Genomic DNA, 19,437 nt, shown 5'->3' on the forward strand with positions numbered 1-19,437 from the left:
TATGGATGAATGGAACAGAAGAGAGCCCAGAAGTAAACCCACACACCTATGGTCAATTAATCTTTGTCAGAGGAGGCAAGAATATACAATGGGAAAAAGACATTCTCTTCAACAAGTGGTGTTGGGAAATCTGGACAGCTTCATGTAAATCAATGAAGTTAGAACACACCCTCCCATCACACACAAAAATAAACTCAAAATGGCTTAAAGACTTAAACATAAGACATGACACCATAAAACTCTTAGAAGAGAACACAGGCAAAACAATCTCTGACATAAATTGTACCAATGTTTTCTTAGGTCAGTGTCCCATGGCAATAGAAATAAAAACAAAAATAAATAAATGGGATCTAATCAAACCTACATGCTTTTACCCAGCAAAGGAAACCATAAACAAAATGGAAAGACAACCTACAGAATGGGAGAAAATATTTGCAAATGATGTGACCAACAAGGGCTTGATTTCCAAATTATACACACAGCTCATACAACCCGAAAAAACAAACAACCCAACAGAAAAATGGGCAGAAGACCTAGACATTTCTCCAAAGAAGAAATACAGATGGCTAATAGGCACATGAAAAGATGTTTAACATTGCTAATTATTAGAGAAATGCAAATCAAAACTACAATGAGGGTTTCCCTGGTGGCGCAGTGGTTGAGAATCTGCCTGCCAATGCAGGGGACACGGGTTCGAGCCCTGGTCTGGGAAGATCCCACATGCCGTGGAGCAACTAGCCCCGTGAGCCACAAATACTGAGCCTGCGCATCTGGAGCCTGTGCTCCGCAACGAGAGGCCGCAATAGTGAGAGGCCCGCGCACCGCGATGAGCAGTGGCCCCCACTTGCCGCAACTAGAGAAAGCCCTCACACAGAAACGAAGAGCCAACACAGCCATAAATAAATAAATAAATAAATAAATAAATAAAAAATTTTAAAAAGTATTAAAAAAAATAACTACAATGAGTTACCACCTCACACCAGTCAGAATGGCCATCATTAAAATGTCTATAAAACAAATGCTGGAGAGGGTGTGGAGAAAAGGGAACCCTCCTACACTGCTGGTGGGAATGTAAGTTGGTGCAGCCACTATGGAGAACAGTACGGAGGTTCCTCAGAAAACTAAAAATAGAATTACCATATGATCCAGCAGTCCCACTACTGGGCATATATCTAGACAAAACTATTATTCAAAAAGATACATGCACCCCTATGTTCACAGCAGCAGTATTCACAATAGCCAAGACATGGAAACAACCTAAATGTCCATCGAGAGATGAATGGATAAAGATGTGGTACATATATACACTGAAGTACTACTCAGCCATAAAAAAGAATGAAATAATGCCATTTGCAGCAACATGGTTGCAAGCAGAGATTATCATACTAAGTAACTCAGAAAGAAAAAGACAAATACCCTATGATATCACTTATATGTGGAATCTAAAATATGACACAAATAAACCTACCTATGAAACAGAAACAGAATCACAGACATAGAGAACAGACTGAGGGTCGCCAAGGGGGAGGCAGTTGGGGGAGGGATGGAGTGGGAGGTTGGGGTTAGCCGATGTAAGCTTTTACATATAGAATGGATAAACAACAAGATTCTACTGTATAGCACAGAGAACTATATTCAATATCCTGTGATAAACCATAATGGAAAAGAAGATAAAAAAAGAATATATATGTATAACTAATCACTCTGCTGTACAGCAGTAATTAACACAAGATTGTAAATCAATGTCAATTAAAAATATGTCGATTTTTATGTCAATAAAAAATAATAATAAAATTTATAAAATATGGTGATGGCTTGAAAGAACAAAAAGAAAAAAGTCTGGTATTTCTACCGTCAGTGAATTTTTTTCCCTTTCTAAGGTACAAAACTGGAAGTCCTCAACCCTCAGCACCTACCTACCATGGCAGCTGACCTAGAAGCAATCAAAATTTAGTTAGTATATATTTGTTCAAATGTTTCCTTATACAGTCATGTCTATGATTATATATACATATTCATTTTCTTATAACATCACTTGTTAGATGGATAATATTACATGATGTAAATATGCGATATCTTATTTACTATCCCCTTGCTTATTTTCAGTTATATGAATCTTAATTTCTCACTATGATGCTACAGAGGTCTCTAATTATTTTCTTAAAATATATTCCTAAAAGTTTTTCTCTCCATTGAGACTAGGATTTCCCAAACTTCCTCAACATCAGAAAACAGTTTACACTATTTTGACCCAGTCAGAATAGGACCTAATGAAAAAATAATTCAGGCTGGGAGTAAAGTGTTGACTGGTAGTCAAAAAATACTAATAAAGGTTCTTCACATAGAAAGAAAATGGAAGGAAATGGAAATAAAAGGAAAATGGAAGCATCAAAACACAGGAAGAGGGCTTCCCTGGTGGCACAGTGGTTGGGGGTCCGCCTGCCGATGCAGGGGACGCAGGTTCGTGCCCCGGTCCGGGAGGACCCCACGTGCTGCGAAGCGGCTGGGCCCGTGAGCCGTGGCCGCTGGGCCTGCGCGTCTGGAGACTGTGCTCCACAACGGGAGAGGCCACAGCAGTGAGAGGCCCGCGTACCGCAAGATAAATAAATAAATAAATAAATATTAAAAACAAAACAAAACACAGGAAGAAATTAACAGCCCCAAAACTAACTACAAACTGAATAAGGTAAGTCCCCCATAGTGTGTTTAGTTCCAAAATATTATTATATCTACTAATAATAGGGGACTTACCTTATTCAGAAAGTGGTAAGAATACTAATTATTTAGAAGGAAGATTACAGAAAGAAGAAAGAAGATCATTACATAAGAAGCAATGGTACATATCCTAGAGTGGCCACTAAAAGAATAATAAAAGTAATGTATAATTAATAAGATAACTAGGAAAAACCTGATTTATCCACAAGAAGGCAAAAAAGGAGAAATGAAGAAAGAACAGATGGGATAAGTAGAAAATAAATTGCAGCATGGTATACTTAAACACAAATATATTAATAATACATTAAATGAAAATGTACTAAACACTTACTTAAAAAGACCAGGATTATCAGACTGGATTTTTAAAAACCAGCCAACCTTTTTTGGAGGGAGGCACAAGGGATCATGAGAGGCATAGGGGATTGGGAGGCACACTGGGCCAAGCGCCTGGCTGTGAGCACAGGGGAGGAAAAAAAAAAGACTATATACTGTTTACAAGAGGCATACTTTAAATATAATCTTTAGAGCACCACAAGAGACTGTGATTCAGGAGGTCTGGGGTGGCATCCCAGAACGGGCATTTGGGCTGATGGGCTTTGTCTGTTCTACACATCATATCCTCTGCCTTCTCCTTCTTCCATTACCAATTCAGTGGCAGGAAAGAGGTTGCCTGCTGGCTCTTGCTGCCCTGGTCTCACAAATTCATTCCTTTGTTGATTCATATATTAATTTGGCAAATATTTACTGAATGCCTACTACCTATTTTGTTCTAAGAGTTGGGAATACAAAGGTGAACAGAACACAGCCCGTCCCTTTGTGGAGTTAATATTCTAACAGAGGAGAAAGACACTAAACATAAGGTCATACACATATATACACTAATATGTATAAAATAGATAACTAATGAGAGCCTGCTGTATAGCACAGGGACCTCTACTCAGTGCTCTGTGGCTACCTAAATGGGAAGGAAATCCAAAAAAGAGGGGATATATGTAAACGTATAGCTGATTCACTTCGCTGTATAGGAGAAACTAACACAACATTTTAAAGCAACTATACCCCGATTTAAAAAAAACCCCAAAACCCATATGGTCATACAGTGTCATGTACTATTAAATACTATGACAAAAAACAAGGAAAGTTACAGGAGCATTTGTGTAAGATAAAGTAAGATAAAGTAATGTAGGGCTTCCCTGGTGGCGCAGTGGTTAAGAATCTGCCTGCCAATGCAGGGGACACGGGTTTGAGCCCTGGTTCGGGAAGATCCCACATGCCATGGAGCAACTCAGCCTCTGTGCCACAGCTACTCAGTCTGCGCTCTAGAGCCTGTGTGCCACAACTACTGAGCCTGCATGGTACAACTACTGAAGCCCACACACCTAGAGCCTGTGCTCTGCGACAAGAGAAGCCACCGCAATGAGAAGCCCACGCACCACAACGGAGAGTAGCCCTCGCTCGCCACAACTAGAGAAAGCCCACACGCAGCAACGAAGACCCAACACAGCCAAAAATAAAAAAAAATAAATAAATTTATTTTTAAAAAAAGTAATGTAAAACTTAGCAAAGAGGTGATTTTTGAACAAAAATCTATCAATACATAAAGTGGGAGAGCCAGCCATGTCATCATCTAGGGGAGAATTACAGAAGAGGGAGGAGCAAATGCAAAGGTTCAGAAATAGAAAGTAGCTTGGAACATTTGAGGAACAGCACGTTGACCAGTGTGACTGGAACAGAGAGCAGTAAAGACTTGTAGAACGTGAGGTCTGGGGTAGTCAGGAGCTGGATCATGTAGGACCTTATAGGCTCAGGTAAGGAAACTGGATTTCATTCCAAGTAAAATGGGAAGCGAACAAAGTTTCTGGGCAAAGGAGTGAAATGATGTGCTCCATCACACTGAGCACACTGCTCCCTAGAGTCCTTCATTATTTTCTACCACCCTCTTTAAATCTCTCACCATCATCTGTGTTACTGACCTTCAATATATAGTACAACTTCCTACATCTGACAGTCACTAACTAGTGATGTGTATACATCACTTTCCTTCCTTGGCTTTTTCCTCATTTGTAAAACAAGTGTCTTAGACAAGATCACCCATAATTTTCTTCCTGGCTTGATCATTTTATGAACCTCCATCTTTGCTGTCTAATACACTAGCTACTAGCCACATGTGGTTATTTAAATCTAAATCAATTAACATCTAAAAATTCAGTTCTTCAGTCACACTAGTTTATACAAGCGCTCCACAGCCACATGTGGCTCGTTGCTACTGTACTGGGCAGTGCAAACATAGAGCACGTTTATCATCAGTCATCACAGTGCTTCTCCAGGTGATTTCTGCTTCTGAGTCATCTTCTTAAGATGTAAGAAAAAGATGTAGCAGTTTGTATGGTTTTATTTTTTTTTTTTTTTTTTTTTTTTTTTTTTTTTTTTTTTTTTTTTTTTTGCGGTACGCGGGCCTCTCACTGTTGTGGCCTCTCCCGTTGCGGAGCACAGGCTCCGGACGCGCAGGCTCAGCGGCCATGGCTCACGGGCCCAGCCGCTCCGCGGCATATGGGATCCTCCCAGACCGGGACACGAACCCGTATCCCCTGCATCGGCAGGCGGACTCTCAACCACTGCGCCACCAGGGAGGCCCTATGGTTTTATTTTTTATGGTTAACCTACAAAATGTATTTAACCTCAAAGTATGAGGAAGAAAATTTTTTTCTAAATGAATACTCCAGCCCTTCTCCACTGATTTAAAATAACATCATTACGTTATTATGTAATAAACAAACCAGTAGACATTAAATTCCATGAAGACAGTATTTTTTTCACCACAGTAGTGCCAGCACATAATATACAGTCAGTCTTTAATAACTACATATTCAGTGAATGAATAAATATTTTCTATTCTTATTTATATTTGCATTTGTTTCTGGACATTATATGCTGATTTTTTCATTTATTTCTTCTGGCTCTCATTGTATACTATTTACTATTTTTGTTATTTACTATTTACGATTTGTTATTACAGATGTATATAGCCATTTTTTAATGTAGATTCAATACTCCCTATTATTCTCCTTTTTCAAAAAATTCCCTATTTTTCCATATTAACTCCTCTAATCTTTACTGCATGATCTAGAATATTCTAGCTGTAACCAGCTACTAACTCAGGATATCCCTAGAACAGGACCTCATTACCCCCATGGAATCCTACTCTTCAGTGCCCACAGAATGCCTGAAAAACACTCCTGCCCTAGCTGACCCACACTTTAATACTCAAGACCCAACAAATCCCACTCCTCAAAATCACCTTGAGCAAGCAACCCTGTCATGTATCAATACTACAACAAAGACTTTCCCAAGTAGTCCCTGTCTACTTTTCAAACCCAGGTCTGTGGAAAAGCTCTAAACTGTTGGTCACATCTGAACACCCACCTTGACCTCAGTGAATCACTTCACTTCCCTCCAAGGGAAGACTTTCAGATTCCACCAAGGAGTGTATTTTTGCCTCTTGAGACCTCCCAACAGAACACCTAACCCACAGGAAGTGCTAAACTTTCTGGAATGAAGATGAAAATTCTGGCTGAGAAAAAAAAAAGGAGGCTCCGTGGGCTTTGAGGGACCTCCTTTTACTAGGCTGGAGAACATGAGGACCAGGTCACTGAATGAATGGAATTTTAGAATGGGAAATTTCAGAAGAAAAGCAAAATGTTCACATAAAATCTGAAAAACAAGGCATTTCAGAGAAGCAAGAAGAGAAGCTTCCTTACCTGGGACATGGCTTAAGGACTGAGGACAGCCCTTCCGTCCTCCTCCTTCTGGCTTCTCTTTGGGAGACGGGCAGTGTCCAGAGAAAACAGCTGGAGAGGGAGAAAGGAAACGTGAAATGCTGGGCCTGCCCTCAGCTCCCGGCATCACCAGCCTAGATACTCTCCTTTCCTTCTCTGTGCCCCAACCACAGAAGCAGATACGAGGTGTCACTGCCTTGGTCATTCCTATCTAAATTTACAATTCTTTCACCTGTGTGCTTTATTTTTTGAAGTATAGTTGATTTATAGTGTTATATTAGTTTCAGGTGTTCAACATAGTGATTCAATATTTTTAAAGATTATACTCCACTTAAACTCCCACGTGCTTTAGATCTCAATATGCAACATAAACTTTCTGTGCTTAAGATACCTCGTTTATATTGATAAGAAGTAACAGTATTTATTCTTCAGAACGGCACTGCCAAATAAGGATAATTTCCCCCTTCACACATGAAGGCTATTCATCAGTGAAATCATCCAGTGCCTCATGGTAATTAAGTAATTGAGCCCAACTGGATCCAGGTTTGACTCGTTAGTCTTTCCACCAGATGGTGACGTTGAAAGGAAATACCTCCCCACCCTCTCTACAAAGATGAGAGAGAAAACTAACTACAAAGTGAATGCCTCAGAGAAAGCATCTTTACACAGAGTAGGCATCAGAGGGATCATGTGGTCTGGAGGACACTGGACCAAAAAGGACATCCTGCTTCTGGTCCTGGCTTATAGTAAAATGCACCTGAAAACCAATCTCTCAACTTTTCGGAGAAATTTCCTCAGAAGGGGCTGGGGGGAGGGATGTGCAGAAACAGTCACTGCAACCCCTTAATCATTCATTATTTTCCACTAAACTTCACTGCCTTGGAGAGTAAAGAAATTATCTCAGAAGCAGCATAACTCAGGGGTAAGAACAACCAGGTGTGTGGACCAGAACGCGCAGACACCTGATCCACCACTCAACTGGCTCTGCAGCCTCCACTCCACACCTCAAGTTCCTCATCAACACAGTGGTACCTACCCTCTATCAACGGTTGGGAGGGTCATAAGATGATCCACATCAAGCATTTAGCACAGTCCCTGGACATCCTTTGTGTGCAATAAATATCATTCAATCATTTATTTTCATAAGTAGCACACAGTAGGTCTCCCCGTCCTTTTTTCTCTTCGATTCCTCTCTAGGAGAGGGACGGAGAGACCTTCTGTGCCAGAGAGGACTAAGGTCCAGCAGCTCAGTCTTCCGCTCTCCAGGCCCAAGGCTTTCTCCTCCTCTACAGCTCTCTTCCCTTCCCCCTCTCTGCTCTCCGTAAACTCCATCTCTTCCCCTTCATCTCAATCTCGGTCTTCCCGCTACCACAGTCTCCCAAATCCTGGAGCACACTGGCCTCCCAAAGCATCCACACAGCCTCCCAGCCACCACACAAACCACACAATCCCTCATGCTGGCAGCTCCCCTGGCAGACTGTGGACATGCTCCCAAGCTGTAGCTTGCCCACCCCTCGCAGTGAGTCACACAGTCACTGACATGATGACACATGGTGCCATATACTGTCACACACTCCTAGGGTCACACAATCTCAAGCAGTCTCACATGAACACACAGTTGCACGTTCACTGTTACAGAAATTGTCACACACATTCTCAAATTCTGTTCACACACCGTCGCACAGAGCCCTATACACAAGGTCACACACACAGTGACACTGTAACACACGGTCCCATACACGGTCACACTGTTCACACACAGTGACACGGTTTCACCGTCACATTCTCAGACACTGTCACACATTCTCCCTCGGTCCCACACAGCCTCACACACTGTCACACGGTTTCACTCTGTTCAAACACGGTCACACACACCGGACCCAGGCTCCCACCGTCACAGGCCCCCTCAACACGCCCGCTCCCGCCCGGCAGGCCTGCCCAGGCGCGCGCACCCAGCCCGGGCTCCTCACCGCCTTCTCCCCGAGAGTCGGCACTTCGGTCCGCACCGTTCGCGGAAGCGGGGAGCCGAGCGCTCTGCGGCCGGGGCGTGGACTCGATCTCGGGCCCCACGGGCGGACTCACAAAGGGGCCAAAGTGCTCGGGGAGGCTGTCGGCGCTAGCCGCAGTGGCTGCTGTGAAATGGAGTCCGGGGCCAGGCGCGGTGCGGCGCGGAGCATCCTGGGACTGCTCGCCGCGGGGGCCGGGGCGACAGCTGCTTCCTGCCTCGTCCTTTCGCGTCGCCACGCTCCTTAGCCCCCCGACCTTGCGACCCAGAACTCGCACCCGCCCAGCCCTCTCAGGCCGTCCGACCCACCGCCCCCGCCACCGAATCCAGCCCGGACCTGGATTGGCCGGCTCGAACTGCGCAGGTGCAGCTTGCTCGCGTCGCGGAGGCGTGCAGACTCGGTGCACGCGTCGGCCGCGAGTAGCGAACGCGGCCGTGATGCGCATGCGCGGTGGTCGGGCCCGCGCCCGGGCGCAGCTGGTGGGGCTCCTGGCCCGGTGCTGGGAAAACGCAGCTGGCGAGGCTGGGTGTGTGGGCTGGGGCCCGCCGGACGGGGGGATCCCGGGAGGATGCGGGCGTAGTTAAGAGATAAGGTGCTCGGGATTTCTTTTTTTGCTCTCTTTTTCTGTTTCTTCTGTCCTCCCTATCCTTTCATTCACCACTTACTGAGCGCCTAGTGTGCCAAGCACTGTTGTAGATGCTGGGGACGCAACTATGAACGTGCAAAAATCCCCACCCGTGGAGCTGACATTCTATTATGGGAGAAATTTAATAGGAAGAAAAAAGGTACTAATATATACTTGGAATTGAAACGCGTTATAAAGAAAAGCAAAACAGAGTATAAACATCATTCTTTCAGTTCTTTGTTACACCCTCTGGTTCCTATTCAACCTATGATTGAAAATACTTCATAAACTTCTATCTCTAGTCCTAACCCACATTCATGCCTCACCTCTTTAGAAATTGCGTTATAAGGTGCAGAGCTTCAATGTAACTTGTCTCACCAAAGTAACCAATGACAAAAAGCATTAAATAAGCTGGTAGTTTTTATATTGAGGAAATGTAAAAATGCAAATGTTATATTCACAAAGCTATTGAAACATTGTACATAGTAATAAAATGTTGAATATAAACAATATGGCTAAAAATAGAAGTCATAACTACATCTGTTTGAAACTATACAACATAAAAATAATCGTGTGATGATGAAGCAACCTGTAGAAATATTTCTTTTGTTTTGAGGAGGAACAGAGCTGTTACAATTACACTAAGATTGCAAAATTGGAAAACTGTTCCTATGTATAAAAAAGTAAAAGGAGGGGCTTCCCTGGTGGCGCAGTGGTTGAGAGTCCGCCTGCCGATGCAGGGGACACGGGTTTGTGCCCTGGTCCGGGAAGATCCCACATGCCGCGGAGCGGCTGGGCCCGTGAGCCATGGCCGCTGAGCCTGCGCGTCCGGAGCCTGTGCTCCGCAACGGGAGAGGCCACAACAGTGAGAGGCCCGCGTACCGCACCAAAAAAAAAAAAAAAAAAAAAAAAGTAAAAGGAACACAGTCCACAAAACTAGATGGTTTTGTGTTTTAGTGTTGAAATTATTACTGATACCTTACCTCTTGCTTTCTGAAACCGTGCAAACATTAATCAAGTTAAGACATATCAGGGCTTCCCTGGTGGCGCAGTGGTTGAGAGTCCGCCTGCCGATACAGGGGACACGGGTTCGTGCCCCGGTCCGGAAGATCCCACATGCCACGGAGTGGCTAGGCCCGTGAGCCGTAAGCCATGGTCGCTGAGCCTGCGCGTCCGGAGCCTGTGCTCCGCAACGGGAGAGGCCACAACAGTGAGAGGCCCGCGTACCGCAAAAAAAAAAAAAAAAAAAAAAAAAAGACATATCAGTAAACGTCCAAGTTTTTGCAGCCTTTTCCACATTTCACAAATGTATGAAGAAATTGGGAATCTTTAGCCTGAAGAAGATAGGCGATAACATTTTTCGTTTTCAACCATTACCTTTTAAGCTCCTTCTGTTGACAGAACCCTCTACAAAGCTTGTATCAAAATCTACTGACTTGCATAAAAAACACATTTATCATTTTCAAGTCGATAATCAGCAAGCAAATGTCTGCCTAGCATATCTAAATTTAATGTAATAATCTAAGTACATAATCTTGAGTATTAGAGATAGAATATGGAATCCGAGACAGAAGGAACCATTTATTTTTCCCTCACTGTCGCAATGAAGATACATTTATTTTTTTCATGGGTTAGTACTGGAGCAAATTTAAGTCTGTACTTTAAGGTTTGTAAGAGATGTGAGGTCAAAGTTCTCTCTTTTTTCTTATGTGGCTCTGGATGTCTAATGGCTCCAGTGTTATTTGTTGAAAATGCTGTTCTTCCTCCATTAAATTGCTTTTGCAGCTTTATCAAAAATTCAGTTCTGACAAGGACTTGTATCCAGAATATGTAAAGAATTCTTAACAAGTAACTAATAAAAATACAATTAACACAATTTAAAAATGAGCAAAGGATATGAATAGACATTTCTCCAAAGAAGATAAACAAAAGGTCCAAAAGCACATAAAAAGATGCTCAGCATCATCAGTCCTTGGGGAAATGCAAATCAAAACCAAAATGACTTACCACTTCACACCCATTAAGATGGCTAGAATCAAAAAGTCAGATAACAAGTGTTGGTGAGGATGTGGAGAAACTGAACCCCTCATACATTGTTAATGGGAATTTAAAATGAAGCAGCTGCCTTGGAAAAACATTCCAGAAGTTCCTTAAAAAGATAAAGATATAGAGTTACTATATGAACCAGCAATTTCAGTCCTAGGTGTATACCTAAGAAAAATGAAAACATACATGCATGCAAAAACTAGTACACAAATTGTTCATAGCAGCACTATTCATAATAGCCAGAGTGGAAACAACCCAAATGCCCATATTATTCAGCCATCGAAAGTAATAAAAATAATGAAGTATTGATACACATGCTACATGGATGAACCTTGAACATCACACTATGTGAAAGAAGCCAGTCATAAAAGACTACATATTGTATGAGTCTATTTATCTGAAATATCCAGAATAGGCAAATTTCAGAAAGTAAATTAGTGGTTGCTTTGGGCTGATGGGAGGAGGAGATGAAGAATGAGCACTAATAGACAGAGGGTTTCTTTTTTGTGATGAAAATGTTTTAAATTTAATCGTGATAGTTACATAACCCTGTGAATATACCGAAATACCATTGAATTGTATACTTTGAATAGGTGAACTTCATGGTATGTGAATTATATTTGCAATAAAATTGTTAAAATAAGTTCAGCATACAGTGAGGGTTTACTTCTGGTTTCTCTATTCTGTTCCATTGGCCTATGTGTGTACTGATTACTGTAGCAATACAGTTAAGCACTGATATTGGGTTGAGTTCTCCCACTATTCTTTGTCAAGATTGTTTAGCTATTTTAGAGCCTGTGCCTTTCCATGTAAGTTTTAGGAAAAGTTTATCTTATAACTACAAAAAAAACACCTTTCTTTTATTTATTTCTTTCTGCTTGGTTTGGGTTTATTTTTGCCCTTCTAGTTTCTTGATGTAGGAACTTGGAATATTAATTAAGACCTTTCCTTATTTCTAATGTAAGCATTTAGTGCTCTAAATTTCCCTCTTAGCCCTGCTTTAAATACATCTTACATGTTTTGTTAGGTTGTTGAAAAGAAAACCTACACTCCTGTGTGTCTCCTTTCTTCTCACAAAGAACACTTCACTACACTTCTGACAACAGATGTGTGAGGGTGCCCCCCCCACACACCAAGCAATTCTGCAACACCAGCTGGGTGTCCTAGAAACTTAACTCAATCCCGACACCATCTACCTGGAGATAGCATCAAACCCCAGAGATTAAGGGTTCAGTCCCATGAGACTGCCAATCACAAACCCCAGCTGTCACCTGTGTTTCTGACCAATCAGCTATAAATTGGAGGTTCCATGACTCTCCTCCTCAAGTTTGATTAATTTCCTACAGTGGCTCACAGAACTCAGGAAAACAGTTTACTTAACCGTTTACCTATTTATTATAAAAGGGTATGATAAAGGGTACAGATGAACATCCAGCTGGAAGAGGCTCATTGGGTAGGTGATAAGGGCCAGCTTCCTGGTTCATAGACAGCCATCTTCTCACAGTAACCTCACATGATGGAAGGGGTGGGGGAGCTTTAGGGGCCTCCTTTTTAAGGGCACTAATTGCATTCATGAGGGTTCCACCCTCATTACCTAATCACCTCCCAAAGGCCCCACTTCCAAATACCATAACATTGAGGACTGGCTTTCAACTTATGAATTTGGGCAGGGGTCGGGGAGAGCATTCAATCTATAGGACTGAGCAAATAAAATCTACTCACTAGGAAAAAACCCCCACTATTTATCTAGAAGGTAGACTCAGTAGGCTTTGGCATCTGATTGGATGAAGGGAGGGTAATGAGAGGTAAGAGTCAAGGATACCACCTAGGTTTCTAGTATAAGTGGACAGAGGTGCCAGGTGGTTTAGTTGCACAACTCCATAAGTCCGGTTTAAACACAAACACAGTCCTCTGAAATAAGGTCATATAATCATAGACTGAATAGACTTATATGTAAAGATAACAACAGAAGCTATGAAGACAATAGCTAAAGATGAAAAGAGATCTAGGTAAAATACTTGACAATTTGAGGGATATTAAAGACCTTCTCAAATAATTAGAGGACTCAAATTTGTATTACCTATAAAACTTTCTTTACAAATAAATATATATTTACAATATTAAAATACTGAAATACTGAAACTACGTTTGAATTTTCTACCAGCGAGAAAGATGCACTCTGAGAACCATATATTGTGTTGTCAGTAATAACAGCAAAACACAGGGTTAATTCTGAATAACTGCTATTAATGAAAAAGAAAAACACAACAAAAGTATACAAACCTAAAACCCCACAGAGTTTCGTTTCCTTCTTTATAGAGGTTGTATGTCAGAAAAGTTATGGGAGGTGTCCATGGTCATGGTCATACAGGGAGGGAGTAGCTAAGATAGGGTTAGAATCCACTCTGTTGTTTCTTCCATTCCTTGTTCCAGAAACGTTCCCTGCAAGACATGGCCTCCCCACAGCTGATTTCATTCATGTGATAATGGCAGGTCCCATCATGGAGAGAAAGAATATAGCAAAACCACGAATGTAGCTGAGGGTTTACAGAAGAGGAGAGCTAGAGTTACTATGCGTGTATTTTGGCACAAGAGAGTGTACAGGGTGATCTCTTGGGAAGTGGCTGACAAGGCAGCTGTGGATCTGACAGAATGGAGAGGCGTCAAGACATTCATGTACTCTTGTGTGAACAAAAAAGGAACAAAGAGTATCACTCATCATCCAGTTATACAAGGGTTAAGTCTCAACCCATTGCAGTCACCCACCAACAGTGCACCCTGAGGAGAAATGAGGATGAAAAACCAGTATGAGACACTCAGTGCTTTGGCAAAACAGGCCCTTAAGACAGTTAAGATGCGTATCTCAGGAAGCATTTCAACGACCCCAGACTCTTGCATCTTCCCATGTATAGAAAAGCACTGAAATCATTTACATGAGATATCTGTTCTTTGTGATTAGCAGGAACCTTTTACCAGGATGTATGCCTGACTGCATGTATATCCTAGCCCCTCAAAACCATACATATACCGGGGATCCTCCTCTACACCTACTGGGAGCTCTGAGTTCACTCAGAGCTACTGAGTGTCTCTCGGGCTATCCAGTTAAGACTGAATAAAACTTAAACTCACAACTCTCATGTTGTACATTTTTTTTTTTTTTTTTTTTTTTTTTTTTTTTTTGCATTACGTGGGCTTCTCACTGCTGTGGCCTCTCCCGTTGCGGAGCACAGGCTCTGGACGCGCAGGCCCAGCAGCCATGGCTCACGGGCCTAGCCGCTCCGCGGCATGTGGGATCTTCCCAGACCGGGGCACGAACCCGCGTCCCCTGCATCGGCAGGCGGACTCTCAACCACTGCGCCACCAGGGAAGCCCCATGTTGTACATTTTTATGTCAACACTTGAAAGAAACTGTGGTAGTCAGCCTCCCAGATGGCCCTCAATGATAACTGCCTCCTAGTATTCATACCCTTGTGTAGTCTCTGCCCATACTGACTCAGTCAGAACTGGTCTACGTGACCAACAAAGTATGGTGGTGTGTGACTTCCGACGAAATAAAAATTCACGTTTTATGGCAAGCCAAGAAAAATTCAAAAACAAAATTTTTCTTTGCCCATTTGGGCTTCCTCCCTCCCCTTTATTGTGAATTGTGCATCTGCATTAACCAGACCTCCTTAGGAGATAACCTTCCTTCTTATCTCATAAAGGGTCACAACTCCTTAGGAGAGAGCCTTCCTTCTCAATCTTATAAGGGGCATGATGACCCATGACTGATGACTTGCTTTGTACGTGTAGATCTGGATTGTGTAAGCAGTCAATGTCATCTGATATAATGACACGTATAATACATATAACCTTTCGTCTCAAAAAAATTACATAACTGTGCTTTGACCTCTAATGGGTGGAACAGTCCTCAGAGCTTTCTGAAAGAGTGTCTCCCCACTTATAATCCTCAGGTTGGCTTGAATAAAATTTTCCATTTCTTTCTTAGATCAACCGTTAATTTTTTCGTCAACACTTGGTCATAAAAGTCATTGCATCTCCTGTATCACTCATTCTAGGGGTGATCTAGCCACCATGTCATAAAGACACTTAGCGCTATGGAGAGACCCACATGGAGTAGAACTGGGGCCTTTTTTGACAAGGGATTGAACCTGCATCCTTGGCAGTGAAACTGTGGAGTCCTAACCACTGGACTGCCAGGTAATTCCTGGAACTAGGGCCTTTTGCCCAAAGCCAGCACCAACTTACCAGCCACATGAGTGAGACACCTGGAAGCAGATATTCTGGTCCCAGTTCAGCCTTTAGTTGACTGAAGCCCTAAATGACATCTTGACTACAGCCAGCTAAGCTGCTCCCAAATTCCTGACTCACAGACACTGTGGGAGATTATAAATGTTGACTGTTGTTTAAGCCATTAAGTTCTGGGGTAATTTGCTATACAACAATAGGTAACTAATACAGAAATCAGATAGATTAAAACTATGAAAGACCACATCAGAGAATTTAAAAATCGAAATGACCCAAAATATAACAGGAGTATTAAAATTAAGAAAAAGAGATGAAGAACTATAAGAAAAATTTTAGTCATCCTTTTAAAATAACCATGTAATATTTACAATTAATCGTTGATAGTTAGTCATGAAGAAAACGTTAATAAATCTTCAAAGTACAGATTTTACAGATAGTATTTGATTCATCACACTTTACAGCATAACAAATTCCAACCAGATGGAAATAAATACATTGTAAATATTCCCATAAAGTTCTACAGAAAAATAAAGATGGACATTTATAATTTAGGAGTAGGAAAACAACTTTTGAGCAAAATAATAGGTAGAAAGGGAAAAACTGATATGCCTCAGTATGTAACAGAATACAAAATAGCTACCCGATAAAAATATTTCTCAATTTAAGATTTCAGTCCAGACATCTCCCCTGAAGTCATGGTCAATATTTCTACTTATATACCTAACAGACATTTCGAACTATCACCTTCCAAACCAAACGCCCGATCTTACCTCCACAGAGGTTAGGACTCTGGTCTGTTATACTGGCCGCCCACACACAACCCATCCCCACTTGGGTGCCTGGGGCTCCTCACCTTCAGCCTTGCTATGGCTTTGTGGTTCCGTTCAAATTTGTTCCCAGTTGGGTCATCCAGCTGCCTGACACTCACAGCCTCAGGAATCCCAGCTGACCTACCCTACAGCCCTGACCAGAAATCTATCCTTTGTGGTTATTTCTTGGAATAACCAGCACAAACCTGAATGGCCCAGTGACTTTCTCTTCTGGGCACCCTCACATTCTGTCTCCCTCAGGTCCCAGCCCAGAGTCCAGGGCTCCAGTCTCTTTGGTTCTGTTTCCAAGAGGCCTCATGGCTTCTGTGACATCATGAAGCAAATGTCTTCTGTCTCTGAAGATGCTTTCTCCAAGGTTCCACCACACTGGCTCACTCATCACTCAGAAGGCAGAGGCAGCATCTCCTCCACCCACAGGTACTAAGGTCTGGTTTGGTGAAAATACCAACGCCTCCACTCCACCAGCTCTGTGTCCTTTAGCAAGTCATTTAACCTTTGCCCATCTCCATTTACTTCAAAATGAGGAAAATAGTATCTGTTTTACACTGTCAGTATATGTGAAGCACAAAGCGCAGCTTTTAGAATGATTAGTTTGGGACTGTTGGAATCAGGCAGCTTTTCAAAGGCCAAGGAGTCTTTCAAAGAGGTGAGAAGAAAACAACTTTTCTCGAAGAACAGATGGGACAGGAACCTGAGAATAGGGTAGAGTTCAGATGCTGCAGCACATCTGTTCTTCCATCCTTCCTTTCCTCACCCCCCCCCAAACATGCTTAAGCCAAGGCCACAACTAGAGTGAGGTGGGTGAAGCACTCCTTCAAGCACAACGTTTAATGGGGCACCAAAAACACCCCCCAGAAATCAAAAAACATGATAGATCAATGAAATACTTTTTAAAATAAAGATCAATGTAAAAAGTTCATGATAGGGACTTCCCTGGTGGCGCAGTGGTTAAGAATCCGCCTGCCAATGCAGGGGACACGGGTTAGAGCCCCGGTCCAGGAGGATCCCACATGCGGCGGAGCAACTAAGCCCGGGCGCCACAACTACTGAGCCTGCACTCTAGAGCCCATGAGCCACAACTACTGAGCCCACGTGCTGCAACTACTGAAGCCCGCACGCCTAGAGCCCATGCTCCGCAACAAGGGAAGCCACCGCAATGAGAAGCCCGTGCACCATGACGAAGAGTAGCCCCACTCTCTGAAACTAGAGAAAGCCTGCGCGCAGCAACGAAGACCCAACACAGCCAAAAATAAATAAATAAATAAAATGTGTGTGTGTGTGTGTGTGTGAAGACCCACTGGTGGTCTCAATTAAAAAACTAAAGTTCATGATAAACAAAACATCAACATCTTAGAGACAAGATCTGGTTACTATATTAAATCAAGAAGTGACTGAGCACAGCAAGTTTGAATTTCACACCTCGAGAACCTACAGTCCAGAAGACAGCTGCAAATTCAAATTATTTGATTAACTGTGATCACGCTAAAGCATTTTTGTTTTTGTAGCAAGTTATCTGTGGGGAGATAATTTGAGACTACAAAGATATCCTGTTCATCATCAGTCTTTAGCAACAGATTTATAATCAATGAGATTTCTGCCTGAATCAATTACTACCATGATGGTTGAAAGATATTTTCTAACTCTATCATTCCTTCTACATTCACTATTTGGAATTCTGTAAGTTCTTTCTCATCTCATTAATTCATCATTTATTTTAGTATGGACATATGAAATATTTTGAGTAATACTGCTACTCTAATTATATTGATGCTTCAATTGTCCCGGTTTTGCCCACAGAAGCCCCCTTCAAGCTGAATCCTGAAGAATATACTTCAAAGAGCTTTGACAAACATACACATCCATGCAATCATCACCTCAATAAAGATATGGAAGGTTTCCATCACCCCCCAAATTCCCGTTCTATTCCTTTTCTGACTTCCCCTGGGCCCCTGGGCCAAAGCAACCACTCATCTACTTTCTGTCCCTACAGTTTTGCATGTTCCAGAATTTCATTTTAAACAGATCTATATGCAGCTTAGCTTTCAGCCAAAAACTCAGGGAGACTCCTATGCATACTTCTGGAGCTCTTTCTCAGAGTATCTCCCTCCTTCCTCTTCCTTCCTGTTCCACGCTCTGCTCAGCAAATTCCAGTTACTTCAGTTTCCCCAAGTTCTGTTGTTTGTCTCACTTTAGCAAATCTGTTGCGCTCTGCTTGCGTTCCTCCTTCTTGCATTGTCTGGAATATGCCTCCAGGGAGAAAGCCACTGCAGCTGTAGGAACTCATTTATTCTTCCCTCTCTTGGGGATCAAAGTCTTGCACTACCAGTTGTCCAATATCTGAAAAGACTTGTTTCCTACATGTTACCTAGTTTAGTACTATCACACCATCACAGTTGTGAGCAGGGAATCCTCTGTGATATTTTTTGAGCATCTCCCTACTTTTTGGCACAAGAAGATATTCCATACTCATCTTGTACTTTCCCTGCCATCGTCCTGGAATCAGACATTACCCCAAGAAACTTTGGTTCCTTTTATTAGAGAACGGTATTTAAAGACCAAGGTCTGCTTATTGCTACTGAGGCATCATTGCTTCCAGGCCCATTCACCAAACAGAAAAGTAGAAAATACATAAGTACATACTTTTTCCAAAGTAATAGTAAGACTAATTAGTTTAAATAAACTTTATTTTAGAAGTTTTTGATTTACAGAAAAACTTCAAAGATAGTACAGAAGATTCCCACATACTCTGCACCCAGTTTCCCCTATCATTAGTCTGTTTTTTGTTTAACAATGAACCAACATTGATACATTATTATTAACTAAAGTCCACACTTTATTTTTTCTTAGTTTTTATCTAATGTTCATTTTCTGTTCCAGGATCTCCTTCAGGATACATTATTTTTAGTGTAGTTGTGTCCCCTTAGGCTTCTTTTAGTTGTGATGGTTTCTAAGACTTTCCTCGTTTTCAATGACCTTCACAGTCTCGAGGAGTTTGAGTCAGATATTTTGTCTCATGTCCCTCAACTGGCATTTGTCTGACGTTCTGTCGTCAAACTGGGGTTGTGCGTTTTGGGGAGGCAAGACCATAGAGGTGAAACTGTAATTTCCACCACATCTTAGCAAAAGTAAATGATATCAGCATGCCCTCACTATGGGTGTTAACACTGATCTGGGAGAGGTACACAGACACA

The sequence above is a fragment of the Hyperoodon ampullatus genome, assembly GCF_949752795.1.
Source record: "Hyperoodon ampullatus genome assembly, chromosome: 18".
Lineage (NCBI taxonomy): Eukaryota > Metazoa > Chordata > Mammalia > Artiodactyla > Ziphiidae > Hyperoodon > Hyperoodon ampullatus.